A 12,890-nucleotide genomic window follows, 5' to 3' on the forward strand; every position below is an offset into this window, starting at 1 on the left:
GGGTACCCGGGACTCGCAATATTAAAAACTATGGGTCCCACAGAAATGTTTGGAGTCCCAAAAGTCGCACAATAAGGACAAAATTTTATGTCCAAAACACAACAACAGATATTAACAAATTTCAGTTAAATGTATTAAAATAATAGAATGAACTTACTTGTGGCCTCCATCATCATTTTCTTCATATATTTGATATAATGCTCCATTTTGGTATAAAAGTTTGCTAAGCTTTGATATGTCAATATTTGTTCCTCTTCTCAATCTTTTAAAGCTTTTTGTTTTAGCTCATTGTTGCCTGATTGTATATTACTTGATGATTCACTGGCCTAAAGATAGCACTTATAAGGTTTTTGAAAAAACTGGGGGGGGGGGATCCTTGACTCTCACAATTTGATTCAGATTTTGGGGTCTTCGCATCAAAATGATTTGATTCAATCAAAAATTATTTCCACTTAAATGTATAGATTTGCAAATAATTATCATTGGAAAAAACACAGGGAACCTTTTTTTTTTGTTTGTCCTAGTTTAACATTTAGTTTTGATTTGTAAAGAATGTGCCTTCGAAACTACTCTTCAGTTGCTACTGCTACTCTTTAAAGCTATATACAAATCATATACGTGTTATATTATTTAAAGAAAGTAAAACCAAAAATTGCAAAAAGAAAAAAGCAGAACAAGATACAATGTACTTTTCAAAGGAATTGCAGTACCAAAAATTATATGGAAAAACTGTTAAAAATATGAATACTCTATTTCTTGCTAAATTTATGATACACGAGAGATTAAAATAAACATTTTCAAGTCAACAGATTGTGTGTGCAAAGCATGAAACGTGTGTCAGTTTCATCTCTGTGCCTATTGGAATAATTATCAGTCACAATTGTAAATTTTTTTTATATTTTGAATAGTCTAAATGCACAACAATATTTTGAAAGATTACTGATTTGAAATTAACTACCATCGAGTGATAGTATATTGTTTCAAATCAATCGTTCAACTACTATGTGTATTAATTAAGAGTACACTTTTATTCTATCATTTCATGTCGATGAGAGTCTATTTCCCCCTTACTAGCCTTGTTCTGTCAGTCTTGCAATGGTACCAGCTCATTTTCGAAAGCCAAAAACCTCAAAGACAGATGACTTAGTTTGGTAAATTCCCTAATTGTGACCCTTTACAGAACTGCTCCTCACTGCATTCACTCACACAGCCTATGACAGCTGAGTTATCAAAAATTTATGACGAAAACAGGAGTTCAAGTTACGTTAGAAGTATGACATACAGGGGAAACAAAAAGGGTGACAGAACAGTTCATTGTGGGGCCCCTGCATGACACTGGACAGTCTTAGAGACACAGTTTTGGAGTCGCACATACTGAGGTCTAGCAGTTAGATAGTCCAGCACCCAGGAGACAAGATATGATATGAATATCAGTGCAAACCAACAATGTAAAATGATTGACAGAAAACTCAACAAATTGGGATATATATATTTATTAAGTATTAAATGTCCTTGACTCCGCAAGCTCCCTGGTTATAGGAGGCCTGAATTCTGATTACAGTTGATTATAAATTTTGAGAAAGCACACAAATGAAACCTGTTATTTTACAGGTTGAATGAAAAATAAACTACTGTGGTGGGCAAGGGACCATGTCTCTCACCCAGTAGGCATGTTGCAATGAACCTTTGATGCTTTGAACCTGTCGTCTTTGTCTTTGTTGATTTGGACAATGTTTTGTGATGGCATGTGAAGATTAAAGGCATACACTAGCACAGCAACGTGTGGTTTCTCCGTCCTGCCACAATAAGTTTTTTTCAATGGTCAAGTCAGTCAGTTAGTTCAGTTCAGTTCAGTTACATTTTATTGTCATTACACCTGCAAGGCAGTGAGATTGATTTAACTGGCTCGAACCATCCGAGAAGCAAAGACATTGACTAACAAGGAATACAGGACAATAAGGACAGTCGGGATGAGCCACACAAGCCGCCCTACGAGACCTTAGATTAGGTTGAGTATGTATGATATACAGTATCTGTGTATGTGTGTGTATAAGTGCCCTTGAGCTGCCAGTCCACTCCAACCAAAAGTGTTAAGACCACCTGGTAGGAGGTGGGGAGGAAGAATTTCTTATAGTGGAATTCCCACTTGAACTTATTCCTAGCTATTGACGATTATACTGATCAATTATGTTGTGCATGTGTATTTCAGGCTTGGACAAAATTTTATTGACGCACACTCGCAAGCGAATGGCATCAACCGCATTTCAGATGTGAGGTCAGCACAGTTTGTGATAATGCCTATAAAAGCTTTATAAATTGGCTGGCAGTGATTTAATTAGAAACAGTCAAGTGCCATTTTTGTATGTTCCTTTTATGATTTAGATGTCATTATTTTATAGTACAGGTACCATTCACCACCAGGCTGTCTTTTACATGCCATTTTGTCAGATGATGTGTAGATGGTTCTCACGGACAGACAGTTGACGACCTGTGTTTGATGCTGATAGAGGCAAAGTGCTGACAGGAGAGCAAGTGTGGTGATGTACTGTGGCATGATTACAGCCTCTTCAGTTACACTCACAATTCAACAGAAAATCTCTCTCAGCATTGTTTCTGGATAATTGCAACGTATAGGGAATTGCCTTGAGGCCTGCTGATGCATCTAAGTCTAACCAATGACTCAGATAAAGTCTATACACAAACTTCTACACGACTGTATTGTTTTGTTGTTACATGCTTCTGTAAGCATTAACCACACTGTCAAGTAACATTTATGACTTGTTTCTAAATACAGTGGGCCCCCGTGTTACGAACTTAATCCGTTCAGCAGCTATGCTCGTAACTCGAATTGCTCGTATGACGGGCAATCCAAACCTATGTTAATTAGTGAATGCGTGCAACGCTTGCAAAAACCTTAGGTAAAAACATCATGACTTTATACACATATTAAAAATTAGTAACATAATCTACTGTACAGTTAAATCAAATAACATAAATATACAAAGGAAAAATGACATTTACCTTTGGGGCGACGTGACTTGAGCTGGGTGGAGGCGGAGGGGAGCAGAGACCAAACCGCAGAATTTATTTATTTATTTTCTTAAACTAGAACTTTTCTCAAACGAGAACATATCACCGGCGATTTCCTTCTCTTTAATCCATAATAGAAGAAGCCTCTCCATTTTGTTGTGGACCGAAGTCCGTCCCCTGGCAAGGAAATTCTTGCCCTGAGAAGATTGCTGAGCGGTTACGGCCATAATCACGAGCAAGGTTAATTATGCGTGCGCCTCCTTCGTATTTTTTTATTATCTCCTGCTTGGTTTCTATTGTCATCATCCTCTTACTTCTTCCTTTACCGCCACTTGCAATTTTAGAAGCCGTGTCTAACAGATAAAGTTTGCAAAGTCTTCACAACACACCGACCAGCTGTGCCATCAAGCTAGATGAAGGCGTTCGGCCAATAGCATATCGGCATTTCTGTGACTGACGTGACGCCGGCCAATAGCATATTCGCATCTCTGTGACTGAGACCGGGACTGTGACCTTAATCGACCAATAGCATATTGGCATCTCCGTGACTGAGACCGTGACTGTGACCTTATAAGACCAATAGCATATTGGCGTTTCCGTGTCATGCGAGAATAGTTAATTTTGTTGACGCAGCAAAAATAGTGCGGACACACTGACCGACATGTTGGATTGTTCGTAAGACAAAAGGTTTGTGCGTGAGAGTGGGACAAAAATCGCCGCAGTCCACATTTGTAAGATGAAAAATTCATAAAACAGGGAGTTCGTAAACCGGGGGCGCACTGTACATTCCATATGTTGTAACGATAAGTGCTGAAATTATGCAAAGGCTGACAATTTAGTACTGACTCATTGAGAGATAGCATTACAATTACTTCACAAAACCATGACTGTGAAATGTCGAGCAAACAACGACTTGACAGACATGAGCACCTGTCACTGAAATGAAAGCAAATCATGAAAGTGTTGTTTAACCGCAGTGCTCAACTGACACTTGAGCACAGCAACATGCTTCACTGCTCATGTGGTGCCAGTGTTGGCTTGCCGTCTGTCTCGGTTGCGCTGTGTATTGTTTGCTGTTGCCCTATTTGTATGTTTGTTCTCTAATCAGGATGTCTCAGGTCTCTTTGCCTATGACCGCAAAACCCTGCTCCAAATCGGGGCTTCAGTGGAGTTTTCCCCACTGTCTGCTTTTCGTGGAACCACCATTTGATGCACACCATGTCTAAAGTGATGTAATGGTCCTAATTTTTGTCTTAAATTACCAGTTAGAATTGGCCTTGACTGGCTTAAGCACAAGTAAAGTCCTGAATTGGGATGAAATATTACCAGAGCAGTGTGTTGTTTGACATGCAATACCTGCCCATTGACTTCACTTTGGCAGAATCTCTGCATGATAACATTTCTCCTTGGGAGAATTTCTGCAAAATAACATTTCACCAGCTCTGAAGGCAACCTAAATGTATCGAATGAATTGAAGTTGAAGAACAAATGACAACACAAACACACTGTAAAACTCACAAGATCAATGTAGCATTTAGCGCTAGTTATTCATATATTCATGCCAATATTCTGTAACTGGGAGTATTATGTGTTGATTAATGGCCTATGTTCGTGTTTAGCTCACAAATGTGTGTTATTAACTTTAATGTTGATTGGAACAAGTTGTACCATGTTTCTGTCTGCTGTTAAAACATGTTGTAACTTGTTGTAACTATGCTTGGAACTTGCTGGAACAAAGTGAATCACGTGTGTTCCAGTCAAACGGAGGAATGGAAAGTCCTTAATAGCCCAGTCATTGTAAAATGGTAAATGAAGTCAGTAAACAGGAAACATCTGGTCTCAACTTGGACATTTATAACCAATTTTTTCCAGTAAACGCTCAAGGTAGTGCGTCACTAAGAGCATAAATAGGAAACATCTGCTTCTTCTTAGGAAAAGTACGTGCGCAGTTTCCAGTAAGTTCGTACGTCTTGAACATTCTCGAACTTACTGGAACGAGTCACGAGTTAGGTTCACTGAACCTTACAAAAAGCCTGTGCACAAAGGCTTAAGGCTTCTTCTTCTTTTGCCAAGAGTGTTGGAGCGTGGACTAAAGGAACGTAGAAAAACTTCTCGTATCAAACTAGTTCCTAGCATGTTCGTTTTTGTTGAAAGATCGCCCATACCACAACATTGTGAAACCATTTATTTAATCCAGACAGAGAGTGGGAAAGTACACGAGGCCTCAGGCCAGTCCTGCCATTAGTTAGGAGCGGAAAATGACAACTTTTCATCTTCCACATTCAGTACTTAGACAGTTTTGGGGCATGTAGTCCCAATGTGGAATGCAGGTGTGTGTGTGTGCACGTGTGTGCATACGTGTGGGTGTGTGCATGGGAATGGTGTGTTGAGAAGTCTTTGTTCTGCCGACCATTCTTTGAAGAGGGAGGAAGTCTGAGCACCATAAATCCTGACGGATATCTTCTCTTGATGGCCACAACTGACCTTTTGTTCCTGGTGGAATGTTGTGTCTGGGGATGCCATTTGTTCCTTTTGAAAATGACGACTAGTCTTGAGTTCTCCTGGGCCAAGATTATATCTGCTTCATACTGTCATTACGTTGTCTCAATCTTTATTAGAATAACACAAGTCCATGAACACACTATTATATTGATACATTGCAATTAAAAAAAACATTTCCAATACCAATTCCAATTAGGTGTCTTCCTAGTCTTCAATAAGGGAATCCATAACTTTGCCTCTAACAACAGCGAGGTCATTCCTGAATAAAATATAGTTACTCAATATTGGTTGTGTCTAGCCAAATGTGTCCGAGTGGTCGTACAAGACTGCTGAACCTTATCCTGATCGTAACAAGTGCAATGATCTATTAGAAAAGGTGCAGCTTTGAAAGGGGTGCTGTTACGTTCCCATCTCATTTCAACCATTACTCGATAAGACTGTGAGGTAATTTAAGACTGGCAGGCACCCCAGAACTTAGGCTGTTAGAACCAGGACCAATCCTTTTCAACACCGACTTACGCAGATGTTCTTTGCCAAGCAGGACAGTGTAAGACCTGCACAAGGCTTACGTGGCGTCTTAACCCTTTTAACGGAGAGTCGGTCAGGACTGTTAGTTGTCCTTAGATGATTAATAGGTCTGAGGTAAGAGCAGATTAGTCAAGTATGAAATTATTTTTTCATGTCTGAAATCAACACACATTTCCACTTAAAGGTGCAACTAAATAAATGCAAGATACAAATATACTCAAATTATGTTTGTTGTAACAAAATGACATTTTAATTGGTTAACTTGATAGGGATATTGGTGAAGGTCAGTAGGGTTACACTTAGGTGTCATCAAGCAAGACAAACGTTTGTCATTTATATGTATTTTTTTTTGAGGGGAGATCACTTTTTTCAGGAACATAAACAGAAAAAAACCATGAAGAAACAGGTTACACAAAATTGTCTAGTAAATGTAATGCTAAAGGAGAATATTTGCAATTCCTGAAGAAATTGCGTGTGAAGGTGAAACACCTGAAGGGAGAGGTTTTGAATGATGTGGAATGGCGGGAATCGATTAAAGTTGGAACAGTCTGAATCAGATAACGAATGGCAAAGATAGAAGGGAAAAACTGAAAAAGTGGAATTGTGGGTAAATTTTGAATTCTGGGAAGAAGAAAATGGATATCACCATGAAATGGCAAGACTTGGGGGAATCGATTAAAATTTGAACCGTTGGAATCGGACGAAGAATGGCAAAGATATAAGGGAAAAACTGACAGAGTGGAATTGTGGGTAAATTGTGAATTGTGGGGAAAAAAATGGATGGGCGGGCATTGGGGGAATTGATTAAAGTTGGAACAGTAGGAATCAGATGAAGAATGGCAAAGATATAAGGGAAAAACTGAAAAAGTGGAATTGTGGGTAAATTTTGAATTCTGGGAAGAACAAATTGGATACCACCATGGAATGGCGGGACGTGGGGGAATCGATTAAAGTTGAAACGGTAGGAATCGAAGAATGGTAAAGCTATAAGGAAAAAACTGAAAAAGTGGAATTGTGGGTAATTTTTGAATTGTGGGTTAAAATGCATTGGCGGTAATTGGGGGAATCAAATAAAGTTGGAACGGTGGTAATTGGAGCAGGAATGGCAAAGATACAAAGGAAACACTGAAAAAATTGAATTGTGGGTAATTTTTTAATTCTGGGAAGATGAAAATGGATACCACCATGGAATGGTGGGACTTGGGGAAATCAATTAAAGTCGCAACAGTAGGAATCGGATGAAGACTGGCAAAGATATAAGGTAAAAACTGAAAAAGTGGAATTGTGGGTAATTTTTGAATTCTGGGAAGAACAAATTGGATACCACTATGGAATGGCGGGACTTGGGGGAATCGATTAAAGTTGGAACGGTAGGAATCGGATGAAGAATGGCAAAGATATAAAGAAAAAAACGAAAAAGTGGAATTGTGGGTAATTTTTGAATTGTGGGTTAAAATGCATTGGCGGGCATTGGGGGAATCGATTAAAGTTGGATCGGTGGTAATTGGAGCAGGAATGGCAAAGATACAAGGGAAAAACTGAAAAAAATGAATTGTGGGTCATTTTTGAATTCTGGGAAGACAAAAATGGATACCACCATGGAATGGCGGGACTTGGGGAAATCAATTAAAGTCACAACAGTAGGAATCGGATGAAGACTGGCAAAGATATAAGGTAAAAACTGAAAAAGTGGAATTGTGGGTAATTTTTGAATTCTGGGAAGAACAAATTGGATACCACCATGGAATGGCGGGACTTGGGGGAATCGATTAAAGTTGGAACGGTAGGAATCGGATGAAGAATGGCAAAGATATAAGGAAAAAACTGAAAAAGTGAAATTGTGGGTAATTTTTGAATTGTGGGTTAAAATGCATTGGCGAGCATTGGGGGAATCGATTAAAGTTGGAACAGTGGTAAATGGAGCAGGAATGGCAAAGATACATGGGAAAACCTGAAAAAATTGAATTGTGGGTCATTTTTGAGTTCTGGGAAGACGAAAATGGATACCACCATGGAATGGGGGGACTTGGGGGAATCGATTAAAGTTGGAACGGTAGGAATCAGGAGAAGGATGGCAAAGATATAAGGGAAAAACTAAATAAGTAGAATTGTGGGTAATTTTTGATTTGTGGGTAAAAATGGAATAGCGGGCATCGGGGGAATCGATTAAAATTGGAACGGTCAGAATCGGATTAAGACTGGCAAAGATAGAAGGGAAAAACTGAATGAGATGTCTGATCAGATATCCAAGATGGCCGCCCCTGAGGGTTGTTGGGAAATGGAGTCTCGGTGTATGTAGTCAAGTGTCTAAGATGGACACCTGACGACCCCATGGGAAATGGAGTACTCTGTCTACCTAATCAGGAGTCCACGAAGGCCAAACGCCCACACAATGAATGACCTCATTGAAAATGAATTGGTTCATTAAAGGTACAGTATGTGGAATTGTGGGAAAAATTTGAATTCTGGTAAGAGGTAAATGAATACACCAATGAATTGGCGGGGATGAATGGAGTCATTTTGAGTTTAAAAGGTCCGAATCGGATGAAGAATGGCAAAGACAGAAGGTTTCAAAGTTTTGGCAAGAACAATTAACTGAGGAATTATGGGTAAAAAAATGGGAAAAAAAACTGAAATTTTTCAGCTTGATCCATACGTTCAGTTTTTTCAGTTTTTCAACTTTGTATTATTCACATTTCTTAATGATTAGCTCATTAACAGGAGTTTAAAAATGATCCCTAATCAAACTTTTTCATTTTTTTTACTGCTTGAAATATGAATAATACAAAGTTGAAAAATTGAAAAAAACTGAACGTATGAATCAAGCTGAGTTCACCAAGCCAGATGCTGTACTAGGTGGAAGCAGTAGTGAGACGTCTAAGAAAATATCCAAGATGGCCACCAATGAGGGCAGATGGGAGTTGGAGTCTTCAGTGGTCGTAAGATGGCCGCCCGATGGCATCATGGGAAATGAAATACTTTGTGCAACTAAACTATAGATGTCTTTTTTGTTCAACTGAAAGTTGAACTGTGGAATAATGTTAATGTGAAGAAATAATGTGAATCTGTGACATTAGGCCTAATGTTAAGTGAATGATGTGATTCAAAAACATGCAGAATACCAGCCCTCGAGGACTGGAGTTTTAAACTCCTGTTAATGAGCTTATTATTTGAATGAGGTGGATTGAATGTGGTGGATTGTGGATTGATCTGAAACAGTGAAGAAATGTGAATAATACAGAGTTGAAAAACTGAAAAAAAGTGAATGTATGAATCAAGCTGAGTTCACCAAGCTAGATGCTGTACTAGTAGTGAGAGGTAATGAGACGTCTAATAAAATATCCAAGATGGCCGCCCATGAGGGCAGATGGGAGTTGGAGTCTTCAGTGGTCTAAGATGGCCGCCCGATGGCATCATGGGAAAAGGAGTACTTTGTGTAATTAAACTATAGGTGTCAAACTCCAGTCCTCGAGGGCTTGTATCCTGCATGTTTTTGAACCCATGAGCCACAGGAAATGCGGAAACCGTTTAAAAATAAAGTACGAAGACCACCCCATTCACTTAACATTAGGCCATTTTTACGGTAGAAAAACTTAAATTGTAGGAAAATGATGAAAAGTTGAAACTTGAAAAATAGACCCGCACTAAACATGAATATGTGGAATGATATGAAGTTTGAACGGTATGAAATGAATGAACTGGGAAAGAGTTAAAACGAACCTAAAAAACGGTCGGAATAATAAAAATAACTAGAAAATGTGCAATTTCTGAAGAAATTGCGTGTGAAGGTGAAACCGTTGAAGGTTTGGGAGGTGAAAAGTGGAATTACGTGGAACGATTGAATGGTGTGAATCTGTGAAGAAATATGAATACAAAGTTGAAAAACTGAATAAAAGTTGAACTGTGGAATTTGAAGATGAATGAAAAACTGAAAAAGTTGAACTGGAGAATGAAGTGAATCTGTGAAAAATTATGAATCCGACAAAGTTGAAAAACTGAGAAACTGAAAAAAAAAACGAATGTTTGAATCGTAAAAAAGTGTGGATGATCCGAAGTAAAAGCAGAAGAGAAGTTTTTCAACTTTGTATTATTCACAATGCTTCACTGTTTCAAGCAATCCACAATCCACCTCATTCAAATCCACCTCATTCAAATGATTAGGTCATTATCAGGAGTTAAAAAATGATCCCTAAGCAAACTTTTCAGTTTTTTTAGTGCTTGAAATATGAATAATACAATGTTGAAAACTGAAAAACTGAAAAAAACTGAATGTATGAATCAAGCTGAGTTCACCAAGCCAGATGCTGTAATAGGTGGAAGCAGAAGTGACAGGTAATGAGACGTCTAAGAAAATATCCAAGATGGCCGCCCATGAGGGCAGATGGGAGTTGGAGTCTTCAGTGGTCTAAGATGGCCGCCCGACGGCATCATGGGAAATGGTGTACTTTGTGTAACTAAACTGTAGGTTTCAAACTCCAGTCCTCGAGGGCTTGTATCCTGCATGTTTTTGAATCACAGCATTCACTTAACATTAGGCCATTTTTTACGGTAGAAAAACTTGAATTTTAGCTGAAAGTTGAACTGTGGTATAATGGTAATGTGAAGAAATATGAATAATACAAAGTTGAAAAATTGAACAAAGTTGAACTGTGGAATGATGTGAATGTGTGAAAAAATATGAATAACACAAAGTTGAAAACTGAAAAAAATCCGAATGTTTTAATCTTAAAAAAGTGTGGATGATCCGAATTAAAAGCAGAAGAGAAAAAACAACTGTAAACGTGAAACGCGATTTGCCCGAACCGGGACACGGACACGTTGAAGATGACAACTCTACCACTGGGCCACTGGGGGGCGGTGTCAGACCACACTGTAAAAAAGCTTTATATAAAGGGAATGAAGTATGTTTGAAGGTGAATCTGTGAAGTATTACGAATAATACAAAGTTAAAAAAACTGAGAAAAGTTCAACTGTCGAATGAAAAGTAAGATGAAATGAAAGTAAGAACAGTTTGAAAAGGCTAAATTCTTTAAATATGAATAGTATAAAAAACGTAAATTGTAGGAAAACGATGAATAGTTGAACCTTGAAAAATACAAAAGCACGGCATGAACGGCATGAATTGGATTAACTGGGAAGGAGTTGAAAGCAAAAGAAAATACGGAATTAACTGAAAAAAAAAACACTGAATGTGCGAAAAGACGCAGCCTGGGATTGAACCCACGAACATGAAGTGCGAATGCAGTACACAAATCCCATGAGCCACTGGGACATAGGAAACGCGGAAACCGTTAAAGTTTAAAAATAAAGTACGAAGACCACCCCATTCACTTAACATTAGGCCATTTTTACGGTACAAAAACTTAAATTGTAGGAAAACGATGAAAAGTTGAAACTTGAAAAATAGACCCGCACTAAACATGAATATGTGGAATGATATGAAGTTTGAACGGCATGAATTGGATGAACTGGGAAGGAGTTGAAACGTACCAAAAAACGGTCGGAATAAAAAAAATAATAATAATAACTAGAAAAAGTGCAATTTCTGAAGAAATTGCGTGTGAAGGTGAAACCGTTGAAGGTTTGGGAGTTGAAAAGTGGAATGATGTGAAACAATTGAATGGTGTGTATCTGTGAAGAAATATGAATACAAAGTTGAAAAACTGAAAAAAAGTTGAACTGTGGAATTTGAAGATGAATGAAAAACTGAAAAAAAGTTGAACTGTAGAATGATTTGAATCTGTGAAAAATTATGAATCCTACATAGTTAACAAACTGAGAACAGTTGAACTGGAATAATGTGAATCTGTGACATTAGGCCTAATGTTAAGTGAATGATGTGATTCAAAAACATGCAGGATATCAGCCCTCGAGGACTGGAGTTTTAAACTCCTGTTAATGAGCTTATCATTTGAATGAGGTGGATTGAATGAGGTGGATTGTGGATTGATGTGAAACAGTGAAGAAATGTGAATAATACAGAGTTGAAAAACTGAAAAAAACTTAAACGTATTAATCAAGCTGAGTTAACCAAGCCAGATGCCGTACTAGGTGGAAGCAGTAGTGAGAGGTAATGAGACGTCTAATAAAATATCCAAGATGGCCGCCCATGAGGGCAGATTGGAGTTGGAGTCTTCAGTGGTCTAAGATGGCCGCCCGATGGCAACATGGGAAATGGATTACTTTGTGTAACTAAACTATAGGTGTCAAACTCCAGTCCTCGAGGGCTTGTATCCTGCATGTTTTTGAATCACACCTGTAATGGAGGTGTCGGAGTAGCGTCCAAACTTGTGACCTCCTTGAAAGGACTGTACTTGACTGATTCAGAGGATCCTCAATCTTATCAGGTTGTCCGGCCAGAACATAAAGACGATGCACACTCTCATGCCACTCTTTATTTGTATATAATGTTCTATTTATTTATCTGGGTTGGTGTGTGTGTGTTTCTGTGTTTGTGTGTTCTGTGTGTGTTCTATGTTTGATTGTGGGTGTGTGGTCTCTGCAAAGGAGAGCAGAGAACATTCACTAAACATTGATAACTAACATAACTAACATTGTACAATATGTTACATCATATGCTCACATGACTCTATATTAGCTTAGAATAACAAAAACAACACAGGCAAACATACCGTACAATGATAGGAAGAATGAATTCAACCCAATCGTTCCAAAATGTGCGTTAGGTAGGAATGGGTTAATGGAGCCGAATAGATTTGAGTGGGCGGTGACGTCACTCCCTTACGGCGTAAGGATCACATTGGCACACACGGCAAACATGCGACAAACACGCACATTTGTGGATGAAACTTTAACGTGAATACTAAAAG

The 12,890-nt window shown here is 38.4% G+C and overlaps 1 protein-coding gene across 1 annotated transcript in view; it reads right to left on the bottom strand.

The window, feature by feature from the left end:
• gabra2a (gamma-aminobutyric acid type A receptor subunit alpha2a) overlaps window positions 1-12,890 on the bottom strand; it is an 80,062-nt gene that overhangs the window by 1,010 nt on the left and 66,162 nt on the right. The gene's annotated exons all lie outside the window — the stretch shown is intronic.

Source organism: Hippichthys cyanospilos, chromosome 14 (genome assembly GCF_059441005.1).
Source record: "Hippichthys cyanospilos isolate Australia breed blue-spotted pipefish chromosome 14, RoL_Hcya_1.0, whole genome shotgun sequence".
NCBI classification, from domain to species: domain Eukaryota; kingdom Metazoa; phylum Chordata; class Actinopteri; order Syngnathiformes; family Syngnathidae; genus Hippichthys; species Hippichthys cyanospilos.